Source organism: Triturus cristatus, chromosome 1_1 (assembly GCF_964204655.1).
Source record: "Triturus cristatus chromosome 1_1, aTriCri1.1, whole genome shotgun sequence".
Classification (NCBI taxonomy): Eukaryota; Metazoa; Chordata; class Amphibia; order Caudata; family Salamandridae; genus Triturus; species Triturus cristatus.
In genome coordinates, this window is record NC_140579.1 from 961,895,974 (window position 1) to 961,910,422 (window position 14,449).

Genomic DNA, 14,449 nt, shown 5'->3' on the forward strand with positions numbered 1-14,449 from the left:
CGGACCACGCATCACCGCAGGGTGCGCACACGCTGAATGCTTCTGATGCCACTAACTCAGTGCCCCACAAGTCACAGCCACGTGGCCTTACTGAGGCAGAATTCATTAGACAAAAGACATTGCTACCAGTGCGACCTGCCCGGGCTACGCAACATCGCAGGGTGCACACACGCTGGTTGCTTCAGGTGTCACTAACTCGGTGCACCAATTATTGCTGGCTGAACACACGCTGAATTGCCAATAACTGTGCAGCTCTACTGAACGCCACGTGGCTGTGGGCCATTGCTGACCGCTGCCTCTGGCCTACACTACGGTCAGCACGGCTCACAATTAAAATTGAGTGTTTATTCATTAATTACAGAGTCCAGTAGGCAACTAACTACAACGTCTTCGAAACCTAAATAATATCCTTTAAGTATCCTTGCTTCAAGAACTTTTTTGATATCAATTATAGCTTTAGTGCAATCATAAAATTCCCCTTGCAAGTCCAAAGGAACACTGAATGGAAGTCTACACTAGGGCCAGCAGAGCTCACAGTTCGAATTCAGTCTTGATTCATAAATTTCAGAGTCCAGTAGGCAACTAACTATAATGTCCCCAAAACCTACACATTTCGACAATGTATTCCATACATATTTCATCTTTTGTTACCTACACTGCGGTCAGCAGAGCTCACAATTTACATTGAGACATGATTTATTAATTGCAGACAGAATTGTACTCTATGTCCTCGGATTTTGTCAAGAAGAAGTGACAAAAAGCATTCCTCGATGTCTGTGCTGACTACTGCCTTCCATCTACATTGCGGATAGCAGGGCTCACAATTCACATCGAGTCGCAATTGCAGATGACGCAGTCCAGTAGGTAAAAGACATTGCTCCCAGTGCGGCCCGCCCGGACCACGCATCATCGCTGGGTGCGAACACGCTGATTGCTTCTAATGCCCCTTTCTCAGTGCAGCACAACTCATGGACCCTTTATGATACAATATTTTGTGTATAATTTCACATCTGGTGCCCCTACCTTAGTGCAGCACAAATCATTGACCCTTTATGACTGAATCTCTGTGTCTGATCCAATGAGTACTGTTCCACTTGTTACCAGCATCAACCATTCCCGGAGGGCTGGCTTACACTCACCCCACACGCATCAAGCACAGACGTCACTGGACATGTGACCCTGATAATAAAAAGAAGTCGAGCGCACGTGCCCGTACCCAATTCCACTATCTATCTGTGGCCGTGTGTTCATTATGTATGCAACATGCTGTAGTGAATCAGCCACTTTTGTGGTCTGACACCCTATGATGACCCTCAACCACCACCATTCTGTACTGACTTAAGTGTGTTCTGCCTTTTAGTGGAATAGTCTTTCCAAGAATAGAAGGTATGGGATGTTGAGGTGCAGTCTTGTGGGTGGTGGTGCACACATGTGCTCAATGTTGTATACTGAGGGATTTAGTGTATAATGTTATTTGGGTTAGGTGAATTATGACTTTGACCTATTGGCTTTGACGTGGTCTAATGTCATTCTGCCTTCTGACTTTACCTTGCTTCAAACTTTTCTGTGTGCACAGTGGTGCTTGTAAGTTGTGTGGATGAGAATTATAGGTGCTCCTTGCTTTTTTGATTCCATCTTGCTTTGGGCCTTTGTGTGCATAGCTTAACTAACTCTGAAGCCATTTTCTGTGAAGAAGAGGGCATGTTTTGCTTTCCTGCTGTTTTTCGCATTTTACTGACTAGAGAGAACTGGTTCTTATCAGAGGAATGTACATGGTTTGACATTTAGTCATAACAGGGGCCTGATCAACCCTTGGTCTGACCTTGAAGCAGGCTGGTACTGGCTCTCATGAGAACTAGGGGGCGTGGCTTGCTAGAAGCTTCGCTGTGTTTTGAATGTGTATTAAAAAGGGGAGTCTACACTGGCTCGGTGGAAGTTCATCCGTGGAACAGACGTGTTGCCACGGAAGAGTAGAGGCTGGTGTCACCTCTGAGCTTTCGCCCGGTTCAAGCAATGGACTCCCCTTGAACAAAGTGGGGTGAAATGGAGCATTAGGTGAGGTGTCTCTGCTAATGTCTCTTGATTCTTTTCTGAATTCTTTCCTTTCCTTCTTATTTTCTGATTCTTATATCCATACATATATATTTCTAAATATATATTTGTCTTGATTGATATTTGCAATCATACTATTGATATGTTAGAGTCTGCTATGTTAGGTGCATTTGGCTTACTGTGTGATGCTATTTACTAATAAATACATCCCAGATATACCAATTTGTCTTTTCCTTGTAGCAGGAGGTTTGGACTCTTCTTGGCCAAGTATTCTGTTGTAGAAGGATGGGTGAATTCCCTTCTAGCAGGTAATTGTGTTATAGGAAGTTGGCGCTACTCCTCACAAGTGATGCGCAAATTATTGTTTTCTTGCCTTGCCTTTGGGGGAGTGTTGAAAGTTTGCCCACCTTAGGAAGTGCTGTGTATATGTTATATTCCATAAGTTTGGAACTGATATTCTCGCCCTGGGAAAGTGACGGTACATTACTTGGTCCAGGGGAGATCTAAGGTTTGTCATTACATTTTTGGCATAGTCAGTTGCAGGATATGAACATTGATTTAAAAGGGGAAGAAATATGTTTTTTTTGTTTTTTTAAGAAATTGAAAGCAGACTCTTAGATAACAATTGATTTATTTGCATGGGGTTTGCCCATATGATGTGCTGGCTCGTGAAGTGAGCTAATTGTGCTGAGTTAGAATTGGTGTGTGTGTGTGTTTAAGTGTGATTTGTAAAAAGTGCTTATAAATAGCTTGCTACGTGAGGCAGAAAGGGCTGGATCCTTTACAAGTGTTTGCTAAGGAATGCATATCAAATGTTTTCAGTTGCAAAGTGAATGTAAAATGTCAGAGCATAACTCTGAAGCGTGGGACTCCTTCGAGTTTAAAGACCCCGGAGTTGCAATGAAGGGTGTTAATCAGCAGGAGATTAATGACATTTTAGACAGAGACAGCGGTGTTATTTTAAATGTGTTGGTTAATATGCATCAAACATATGGGCATTTGCAAAAAGAACGTAGTGAGTTGAAAACAGAGCTAGTTGATGCCCAGTTTGAAAATATATCTTTGAAGACAGAATTAAACGTGTACCAGGCTGTGAAGCTGTTTACTTTGACCAGCCAGAATGATTCAGATATGATAAATGTTACAGAGAATGCAGTCAGTCTACGAGCTACACAGACGGTTTTAATTAATTCTTCTGAGGAGCTTTCTCAGCCAGAAAGGAATGTGCATGAAAGTAAACAGACTAATGTTTTAGGCTTAATGATCACCAGTTACGGACATAAATTAGACATGACAGTGAATGATACATTTTGCTTCGAAAGAGAAATGCAACAATATGATTTTGAATGTGAACAGCAGATTGTGTACAATAAGTCTGATATGTGGTCACCTCATAAACATGAACATTTATTTGGTGAGTTAATTCAAGAGCAATGTGCCCTTTTTAGTTACAGGAAAGTGCAGGGAAATAACAGGTCACTTTTAAATTCAGATGCTGGACAAATGTTGTGCTTTTGCGCACCAACAGATAATGGACAGAACAGAGTTAGAGAAAATGTGGTTTGCCTATGGGAGATTGCAATGGTTATTAAGTGGCATGTACAGATAGAAAAACAGTTTGCACAGGATTTGATAGAAAGTCCTGAAGTGGAGTTTGAAACACAAGATTTCCCAGTGAAGGTGCCCTATGTTACAAAGGAAATTAATTTGAAACAGTACAGAATGCCTGATGGGCATGAAGGGATCAGTGAGATTATGCAGGGCTTGACAGACTGAGGTGGTGACCCTAATTGTGTAGCCTGTGTGCAAATATACCTTCTTTGACTGATGCTGTCCCAGATATTGTTACAGAAGTAGCATGGGACTTGATGTGTGACTTTTGATATTGCCAATGCTTTTTTTCTTTTTGATATGTCAAGAGCAGTTTAGTTTTTTTTCTTTTTCTCATGAGGTGATAGACTGATGACAGTTAAGAATTTGCTTGAATTAGTTAGACAGAATGGGGGAGCATTTTCAGATTAAAGAATGTGAAGTCTTCCTGGAGGTAAGAAAAGGTTAAAGCTGTTTTTCCTCTCAGACATGTAAAGAGTTGTTCTGGAAGTGGGTCATTTGAAAGCGTCTTTCAGATTGATGTTTGGGAGGCTTGCAATGAGATCATCCAGCAACGCTGAGGAGAGTTCAGGCTTTCTGTGAAGTCCGAGGAGGAATTCCTATGGGAGGGGTCATTCCAGCTCCTCTCCCCGGTAGGCAGGGACAGCTTCATGGAGTTAGATGTCTGGGAAGCTTGCACAGGCGCAGGGATAGGACCAGGAAAGTTGGCAGGCGTGCAGTTCACTCCGACCGTGAAGGAGATAAGGTGCGAGCTAGAGACAGCCGGAGAAGTCTCTGCTTGTTATGTTTGGCAAGGGGCCATTTAGTGTCCGCAGAGATTTGTGAAGGGGGGCAGCACCTGTGAGGGGTGCAGTGAGAGAAGTGAGAGAAGGAGACTGCCCCAGCCCTTCTTGCTGTGTATAGAAAAAGAGAGATTTACCAAGAATTCAGAGGCTAAAGCGTTGGTAGTATTCTTAGACAATTCCCCAGAGCTGGAGGAGACCTATGTAGACAGAAATTAAAATATTGTATTTTTAGAAATGCAAGACGGAAGAAGTGTACTTTTGAAAAATGTTTTTTGCAAGAGTGATGCTTGTTTCTTTTTCAGATTCGCCCAGTTCTCCGCGTGTGAGTGGGACTCCCTTCTCCCGTGTGAGTGGGGCCCTCCCTCCCCCCCCCTCCCCTCCCCCCCCCCCCAAGCCTGGAGTGATCGCCAGACCAGACGGTGGCGGCTGATGCCTGTGGCTATCCAGACTGGATGGGGTCCTCCCTTGTCAAGGAGATACAGCTGCTGATATATACCAGAGAGCATGATGGACTGCGTCTTTCCAAGCAAAGCAGGATCAGCAAAGTGTGGAACTGTTTCCTTCACGTGAGACCAACTTTACATGCATGAAGGCTGTGTGTCTTTCACACAGAGTGACTGCTTGCGTGACTGTGAAGAAAAAAACCCAAAAAAAAGACAAAAGAGGGAACTACTGGATGTGCTTTGCCAGAACTGTTTTATCAACGTGAAGTTCAGATGCGATGGAAGACGGCTGTGTGTTTTTTCACACAGAAGGACTGTTTTTGTTTTTAGGGATGGAGACCAATAGAGACGCTTTGCAGTGATCAGAGTAGATATTTTCTGAGTTAGTGAACAGTAATAACCTGTAGCTGTTGCTACAATATATGAGTTTGGCAGTGGAGTTTCCAGTTTAACCATTAGAGGCATTAGGAGCATTCAAAAGCTTGATTCATTTATTTTGTGTATCCATTAAACATGTATCCAGATATCTATGAGCTATTTCTAGATGCACCTGAGTTATTGCTTTTACATGTATTTAGAGAATGCAGACTTTATTTGCTCTAAAGTGATTATCATATACTTTTGATGAGTTTTTCAGTTTTGCAATAGAGCATTTCGATCATAGTTGCTTTTTAATCATGATTTGTTTTGAATTATGTATTTTTATGTAGCCACTTCAACACATGAGTTGCTGTTTCAACATGTGCTTTTTAGTAGTTGTGACTTTTAATTTAGACATGTGGTTTTAAATGGTTTTGCTTTCAATTGAGATATGCAGTGATTTAATGATAGTTTTGTTTTTCAGTTATGTATTTGCTAGATTTTGTTTTTGACATATGTGAATGGTGATGATCAAGGGTCATGGGGTGCAATGTAGTGAATCAGCCACTTTTGTGGTCTGACACCCTATGATGACCCTCAAACACCACCATTCTGTACTGACTTAAGTGTGTTCTGCCTTTTAGTGGAATAGTCTTTCCAAGAATAGAAGGTATGGGATGTTGAGGTGCAGTCTTGTGGGTGGTGGTGCACACATGTGCTCAATGTTGTATACTGAGGGATTTAGTGTATAATGTTATTTGGGTTAGGTGAATTATGACTTTGACCTATTGGCTTTGACGTGGTCTAATGTCATTCTGCCTTCTGACTTTACCTTGCTTCAAACTTTTCTGTGTGCACAGTGGTGCTTGTAAGTTGTGTGGATGAGAATTATAGGTGCTCCTTGCTTTTTTGATTCCATCTTGCTTTGGGCCTTTGTGTGCATAGCTTAACTAACTCTGAAGCCATTTTCTGTGAAGAAGAGGGCATGTTTTGCTTTCCTGCTGTTTTTCGCATTTTACTGACTAGAGAGAACTGGTTCTTATCAGAGGAATGTACATGGTTTGACTTTTAGTCATAACAGGGGCCTGATCAACCCTTGGTCTGACCTTGAAGCAGGCTGGTACTGGCTCTCATGAGAACTAGGGGGCGTGGCTTGCTAGAAGCTTCGCTGTGTTTTGAATGTGTATTAAAAAGGGGAGTCTACACTGGCTCGGTGGAAGTTCATCCGTGGAACAGACGTGTTGCCACGGAAGAGTAGAGGCTGGTGTCACCTCTGAGCTTTCGCCCGGTTCAAGCAATGGACTCCCCTTGAACAAAGTGGGGTGAAATGGAGCATTAGGTGAGGTGTCTCTGCTAATGTCTCTTGATTATTTTCTGAATTCTTTCCTTTCCTTCTTATTTTCTGATTCTTATATCCATACATATATATTTCTAAATATATATTTGTCTTGATTGATATTTGCAATCATACTATTGATATGTTAGAGTCTGCTATGTTAGGTGCATTTGGCTTACTGTGTGATGCTATTTACTAATAAATACATCCCAGATATACCAATTCGTCTTTTCCTTGTAGCAGGAGGTGTGGACTCTTCTTGGCCAAGTATTCTGTTGTAGAAGGATGGGTGAATTCCCTTCTAGCAGGTAATTGTGTTATAGGAAGTTGGCGCTACTCCTCACAAGTGATGCGCAAATTATTGTTTTCTTGCCTTGCCTTTGGGGGAGTGTTGAAAGTTTGCCCACCTTAGGAAGTGCTGTGTATATGTTATATTCCATAAGTTTGGAACTGATATTCTCGCCCTGGGAAAGTGACGGTACATTCCTTGGTCCAGGGGAGATCTAAGGTTTGTCATTACACATGCTGCCCCTGGGCCCTAACACATTACATTGTGCTCTGGACAGCGTATGCAACCAACTTACCTTTGACAGTGGGAGGAAACTTTGGTTATGTAACTTTGTTTCGTTCATTGTACAAGTACGTACGTAGAGACTGGATGATTAGACTACTGCAAGGAGAGTGTATAGTGAATTTATAAGTGCATGGGGATTGGCGGAGTGATTGTATAAGTACATATGTTGGCGCAGCCTAACTCCGAAAACAAGCTTGTCTCTAATTGGCTGCCCTCCATGTCCCAAAAACTGAATTTTGGATTTTGCATGGCCCAGTATTGCTACAGCTGCAATACTCCACTGAATGTGCAATAGACATTCACATCCACACAGAAGTGTCATGTCCACCATCTTTCTTGTGTGGAACTATGGATGAATGTAGGGTCAGTGATTCCCCGTACCTTCCATGTTGGCCATGTTGTGGGGCTTGGCTCACAGAGTGACACATTGACGCTTGCGACCCGGGTGATGGCTGCACTACAACAAGAACACCCGCATGCCGCAGTGTTGCCAGATTTTTTAAGCATTCTCTAGCCCAAAGACAACCAAAAAGTAGCCCAAAGCAGCCCAATATTGCTACTTTAAGGAAGGAGGGGCAGGGACATCGTCAAGCAGCTGGTGAATACATTGGAATTGATGTTGCAGCTGGCTGCCAAGTAAATATTTGTCTAATAAAGCGCTTTAACATACTAGTTTGCTGGAGCGCTGTATGTATATTTATAATCTGGCAACTAGCACAAACCAAACTTTTACCACACAACCGGGAAAAATATAGCCCAATTGTGCGTGATCTAGCCCAATCTGGCAACAGTGCCGCATCAGTTGATTCCTCATACAGCTCACGATGGAGCCACGCCCATAGCTCCAGGGACATTCTTCACAGCCTCACGCAGGACTGGCATACACCAGGCCAGCCAACACTGCTTACACTTACAGGGAAGGACAACAATGCTACATGACCCAGATTTTCATTGTAGTGATCTGCTGGTCACAGGTCTAGTTGTCAGTATGCAACAACCACTCCCTCACGGCTGGTATACACCCACACCACACCCATCCAGCACAGGCGTCACAGGACACGTGACCCTACCAATAAAAAATACCAGGCACACGTGCTCTACACCATTTTAGAGTTGCTCCCACCGCATGCACTGTGATGGCCCGTCCCGGTGGTCCGAACACCTCATGTAGGCCTGAGCCACTGAACAGGGAGGCCAACCACCACATGCGTGTCCTCACTGGTCACTGAGTTAGTGGCACGGCAAGGACTGAGCAGGTGTGCAACCTGCGATGATGATAGGTGCACTAGTATGTCCTCTGCCATGGCAAAATCAAGACGCAGCACCAAATGTGAGACCTGTTGGCCTGCGGAGTGGGACTGCATGATGTGGAGGGTGCCCTGTCTGTTAAAAGGTGAGCAGTGAGGCCTGGGTGCGCAGCAGTGGGTAAATACATCTGGGCGACGGGAGTGGATACACAAAGGCGGCACTTCAGCACGTGGTGGACCTTCTTCGACACACGCCTGTGGTGTAGGGTGAGCAGAGAGGCTTGTTTGCGCAGTAGCGGGCAGTCACCTCCGGGCAGTGGGAGTCGATGGGGTGCAGCAGGCTGGGTGTGCAGCGGCACGCAGTCACCTCCGGGCAGTGGGAGTGCATGGAGTGCAGCAGCCTGGGTGCGCAGCGGCGGTCATAAACCTTTGGTCAGTGGGAGTGGATGGGGTGCAGCAGCCTGGGTGTACAGCAGCGAGTAGACACCTCTGGGCAGTGGAAGTGGATGGGGTACACTAGCCTATATACACAAAGGCGGGACAGCGATTTAGGTATGCGCAGTTGTATGTACTCATCAATTACTGATTCCATACTATGTTTCAGATGACTAAGCTTGAGGTTGGAGACACACTGGTGGCAGAAAGGTGAACTGTGAGGATTTTCTCCACAGTGTCAACACTCCCTCTCCATCTCTTCCTTTCTGTCACTCACACTCTTTCTCTCTTTCTCACTCTCTATCTCTTCCTTTCTCTCTCTCACTCTCTACCTCTCTTTCTCTATCTCTTCCTCTCTCTCTCATTCTTTCTTTCTCTCTCTTCCTCTCTCTCACTCTTTTTGTCTCTCTCTTCCTCTCTCTCACACTGTTTCTCTCTTTCTCTCTTCCTTGTATCTCACTCTTTCTCTCTCTCACTCTTTTTCTCTTTCTCTGTCTTCCTCTCTCTCTCACTCTTTCTTTCTTTCTCTCTCTCTTCCTTTCTCTCACTCTTTCTGTCTTTCTCTTGTCTCTCTCTCCTTTGCTGGATGCATGGCGCACAATCTTATCTTTCTTTTTGTCTTGCAGGCTGTGATTCACAAATGGTGCACTTTTATGTACTCATCCATTACTGATTCCATACTATGTTTCAGATGACTAAGCTTGTGGGCTGCCATATATCCCCAGCACATGGTTGGAGACACACCGGTGGCAAAAAGGTGAGCTGTGAGGATTTTGTCCACAGTGTCAACACTCCCTCTCCATCTCTTCCTTTCTGTCACTCACACTCTTTCTCTCTCTCTCACTCTCTATCTCTTCCGTTCTTTCTCTCACACTCTTTCTCTCTTTATCTGTCTCTTCCTCTCTCTCCCATTCTTTCTTTCTCTCTCTTCCTCTCGCTCACTCTCACTCTTTATCTCTCTCTCTTTATCTCTCTCTCTTTCTCTCTCTCACACTGTTTCTCTCTCTTCCTCTCTCTCACACTGTTTTTCTCTTTCTCTCTTCCTTGTATCTCACTCTTTCTCTGTCTTCCTCTCTCTCACTCTTTCTCTCTTCCTTACTCTCACTCTTTCTCTTCCTTTCTCTCACTCTTTCTCTCTCTCTTCCTCTCTCTCTTTCTCTCTCCTCTCTCTCTCTTCGTCTCTCTCACTCTTTCTCTCTGTCTTCCTCTCACTCTTTCTTTCTTTTTCTCTCTCTCTTCCTGTCACTCCCATTGTTTCTCTTTTTCTCTCTGTCTTCCTCTCACTCCTTTCTTTTTCTCTCTGTCTTCCTCTCACTCTTTCTTTCTCTCTCTCTCTCTCTCCTTTGATAGACCCATGAAGCACAATCTTATCTTGCTTTTTGTCTTGCAGGCCTGCGATAATGCATGGCCATCCTGCAATCAATACTCAACCTAAATTGTGAGCTCTGCTTTGCCGCGTGTACACAACGGGTGAGGAGGTTTCTTCGGCACGTGGTGGACCCTTTTCGACACACGCCGGCAGTGTAAGGTGAGCAGAGAGGCTTGTTTGCGCAGCGGCAGGCAGTCACCTCCGGGGAGTGGATGGGGTGCAGCAGCCTGGGTGCGCAGCGGCACACAGTCACCTCCGGGCAGTGGGAGTGCATGGGATGCAGCAGCCTGGGTGCGCAGCGGCTGTAATACACCTCTGGGCAGTGGGAGTGGATGGGGTGCAGCAGCCTGGGTGTACAGCAGCGAGTAGACACCTCTGGGCAGTGGAAGTAGATGGGGTAAACTAGCCTGGATACACAAAGGCGGGACAGCTATTCAGGCATGCGCAATTGTATGTACTCATACATTACTGATACCATACTATGTTTCAGATGACTAAGCTTGAGGGCTGCCCTATTTCCCGGCACGTGGTTGGAGACATACCAGTGGCAGAAAGGTGAGCTGCGAGGATTTTCTCCACAGTGTCAACACTCCCTCTCCATCTCCTCCTTTCTGTCACTCACACTCTTTCTCTCTCTCTCTCTCTCTCTCTTCCTTTCTCTCCCTCACAGTCTTTCTCTCTTTCTCTATCTCTTCCTCTCTCTCATTCTTTCTTTTTCTCTCTTTCTCTCTCACTATTTCTCTCTCACTCCCTTCCTCACTCTCACTCTCTCTCTCTTCCTTTCTCTCTCTCTTTCTCTCACTGTTTCTCTCTCTCTTCGTCTCTCTTACTCTTTCTCTCTGTCTTCCTCTCACTCTTTTTTTTCTCTCTCTCTTCCTGTCACTCCCACTATTTCTCTCCTTCTCTCTGTCTTCCTCTCACTCTTTCTTTCTCTCTCTTTCTTTCTCCTTTGATGGACGCATGACGCACAATCATATCTTGCTTTTTATCTAACAGGCTGTGATTCACGAATCGACATCACCCACAGCTGAATGCGTGTAGAACATGCAATGATGCCTGGCCATCCTGACAACGCCTGAGAAAGTTGCTTCGGCATGTGGTGCACCCTCTTACACACATTACGGTGGCAGAAGGTGAGCAGAGAGGCTTCTTTCCGCAGCAGCGGGCAGTCACCTCTGGGCGGTGGGAGTGGATACTGTGCAGTAGCCTGGGCGCACAAGAGCGCACAGACACTTACGAGCAGTGGGAGTGGATGGGCTGCAGCAGCCTGAGTGTACATTGCCAAAACAGAAAATTAGGCGTGTGCAGTTGTATGTACTCTGCAATTACTAATTCTATACTATCTTTCAGATGACTAAACTTAAGGGTGCACTAAGTCCCGGCACGTGGTTGGAGACACACCGGAGGCACAAAGGTAAGCTGGTAAGAGCTCTCTCTCTCATTCTTTCTTTCTCTCTCTTCCACTCTCTCACTCTTCCTCTCTCTCACAGTTTCTCTCTCTCTCTTTTCCTTGTATCTTACTCTTTCTCTCTTTCTCTCTCACTCTTTCTCTTTCTCAGTCTTCCTCTCTCTCTCACTCTTTCTCTGTCTTCCTCTCTCTCACTCTTTCTGTCTCTCTTCCTCTCTCTCACTCTTCCTCTATCTCACTTTTTCTCTCTCTCTCACACTGTTTCTCTCTTTCTCTCTTCCTTGTATCTCATTCTTTCTCTCTCTCCCTCTTTCTCTCTTTCTTTGTCTTCCGCTCTCTCACTCTTTCTTTGTTTCTCTCTTTCTCTCTCACTCTTTCACTTTCTCCTTTGCTGGACGCATGACGCACCATCTTATCTTTCTTTTTGTCTTGCAGGCTGTGATTCACAAATGGTCCAGTGATGACACGACATGCCTGCACATAGTTTTATTTGTTGTTGTTTTGTTTTAATAATTTTTTTATATGTAAATCCATACATCACTAAGATTCTTATTTGTCCAACCTCACAAGCATCTTCATATTAAAATTTTTAGAACATTACCCAATTTGTAGGGGGTGGGGGTGAGGGAGGATGGCGAACAAGGGGCAGCTGGCGGGGGGTATCGGAGCAGTGTTGGGTGTCCGATCTGCATGATCATTGGCTCCATTGCATCTGTTGTCCGAGACTTGCGAGCCGGCTGGCAGGCTCGTAGATGAAGAGCTGCGAGCCGACTGGCTGGCTCGTAGAGGGAGAGCTGCGGCCCGTCCGTTCGCAGAGGAAGAGCTGCGTGCCGGCTTGCAGAGGAACAGCTGCGGGCTGACTGCTATAGGGAAAGGTGCGGGCTGTAGGCTTGCAAAGGGATAGCTGTGGAACAGTGATGTGGGGAGAGGGAGCGTGAAGAGCGTATCTCGCAGAGAGAGACCTGCGGTTATTTTCCAGTCTTGGCTTCACAGATACAACTGCGGACCCGAGAACTCGCACCCGAAGAGCTGTGAGCCGACAAGTGGTTCACAGAGGGAGACTTACAGGCCCAAGAATGTTGTTGGAGGTATGCTGTTGATGGTGGAAAAGGGTGAGTTACCTGCTGATGTAGGGAGACACAGCGTGAAAGGGGTATCTCGCACAGACAGAGCTCCGGTATATTAAATTGCCGCCGGGACCTTTCTTTTATATTTTCACTCGATGCAAGGCACAAGATGGCTGCTAACACTTCCTGGTTTGAAGTGTTAGCAGCCAATCAGAGGCAAGCTCGTGCACTGGAGTTAGCCACTGTCCAGATATATATATATCTTTTTTTCTTTAATATCTCAAAAACTACTGAACGGATTTACACCATTGCAACAAAAGCACTCTGTCTGGACCAAGACCGTTCTCCCTGCCAAATTTGGCGTAATTCCGTCCAGCAGTTTGACCTGTAGCCTTGTCTAAAGTTTCCTATGGAAAATGCATTGCGAAAACACTTTTTCAGACTCCTAAACTTTCAAGATACGAGCTGATCAAAAAAGAGAAACTTTCTGGAAAATTTGGTAAAGATTCGTCAAATGACGCCAAAGCTATAAGCACATGGAGGGCTCCAGGGGAGGGGCCATGCAACCTCCATTCCAACAAGAGTGAAGCCCCGGGTCTGCGGGGACCCCAGCGGGCCCCAGCAGCCCCACTGAGCCCCCAATATTCTTTTTTAAGAAATGCCCCCTGGACCTAGCCCACCCCGGGGTCTCATTAAAATAAAACACAGGAACCCCACGGATTGCGCCGATATATATATATTTTTTTAAAATGCTTTCTTTGGCCCTGAGGGTCCTTCTGGGACCCCCTGAGCAGGCCTAGGGGGGTCAGGGTGTTTCTACCGAGCCCCCTTCTCTTGTTTTATACCTTTGTTTCTCTATTTTCTGGTGACTCGCTTCTACCGAGTCACAAGATGGCTGTCAACACTTCCTGGTTTGGAGTGTTGACAGCCAATCACAGGGAAGCTTGTGCACGGGACTTAGGCTCCGCCCAGATATCGAAACTTTTATTTTTCTAATTTCTCAGCAACTACTGAACGGATTTACACCATTTAAAAAAAATGTCGCTTTCTGATCCAAGCACTACCTTTTTGCCAAATTTGGGGTAATTCCGTTCAATAGTTTCGGCTCTAGCCTTGCACAAAGTTTCCTATGGGAAATTGATTTTTTGACTTTTATTCTTTGAATTTCTCAAAAACTACTGAATGGATTTACACCATTTGAAAAAAAAAGGTAACTTTCTGAACCAAGCTCTACATTTCTGCCAAATTTGGGGTAATTCCAATCAGCAGGTCGGGCTGTAGCTCGTCGCAAAATTTCCTATGGAAATTAACATTAGGGAAAATGCGTTTTGGGACCGCCTTTCTTCTCAGACCTCCCTTGACGAATCACAACCAAACTTTCAGGATAGGAGCTGACCTGGTTAGACTTTTTTTAAAAGAATTTCGTGAAGATTCATCAAACGACGCCAAAGTTATTAGCAAATCAAAAAATGCTTTTCCTATGGAAACTAGGTTGTAACTATAAATACCTACTGGCGACCGCCAGTAGGTAATATATTTTTATACATATATATATATATATATGTATAACCCGCCTCCTGTAGTCTCGCGCCCGGAGGCGCTTAAAAGCAACGTGAGCCCCCGCCCCGCGGGTCCGCGCGCGGGCAGCGCCGGGCTAAGCCCGGGCAAAGGGCGGGCCGTCTGTGGCCGTCCGGGGCTGGATGAGGCCGGGCCGGGCCATATCTCCTGGTCAGTACCGTTGTTAATGATTTATTTTCCTCTG

General features: G+C 45.2%; 1 long non-coding RNA gene across 1 annotated transcript; it reads left to right on the forward strand.

Annotated features, from left to right (window-relative positions):
• Window positions 1-1,267: 1,267 nt before the first annotated feature.
• LOC146871388 (uncharacterized) lies at window positions 1,268-12,220 on the forward strand. Its single transcript, XR_014980994.1, has 10 exons — window positions 1,268-1,344; window positions 1,387-2,055; window positions 2,293-2,360; window positions 4,751-6,895; window positions 9,535-9,600; window positions 10,234-10,371; window positions 10,703-10,767; window positions 11,209-11,345; window positions 11,563-11,626; window positions 12,056-12,220. It is a non-coding gene; the product is annotated as an uncharacterized LOC146871388 (long non-coding RNA).
• Window positions 12,221-14,449: the final 2,229 nt, after the last annotated feature.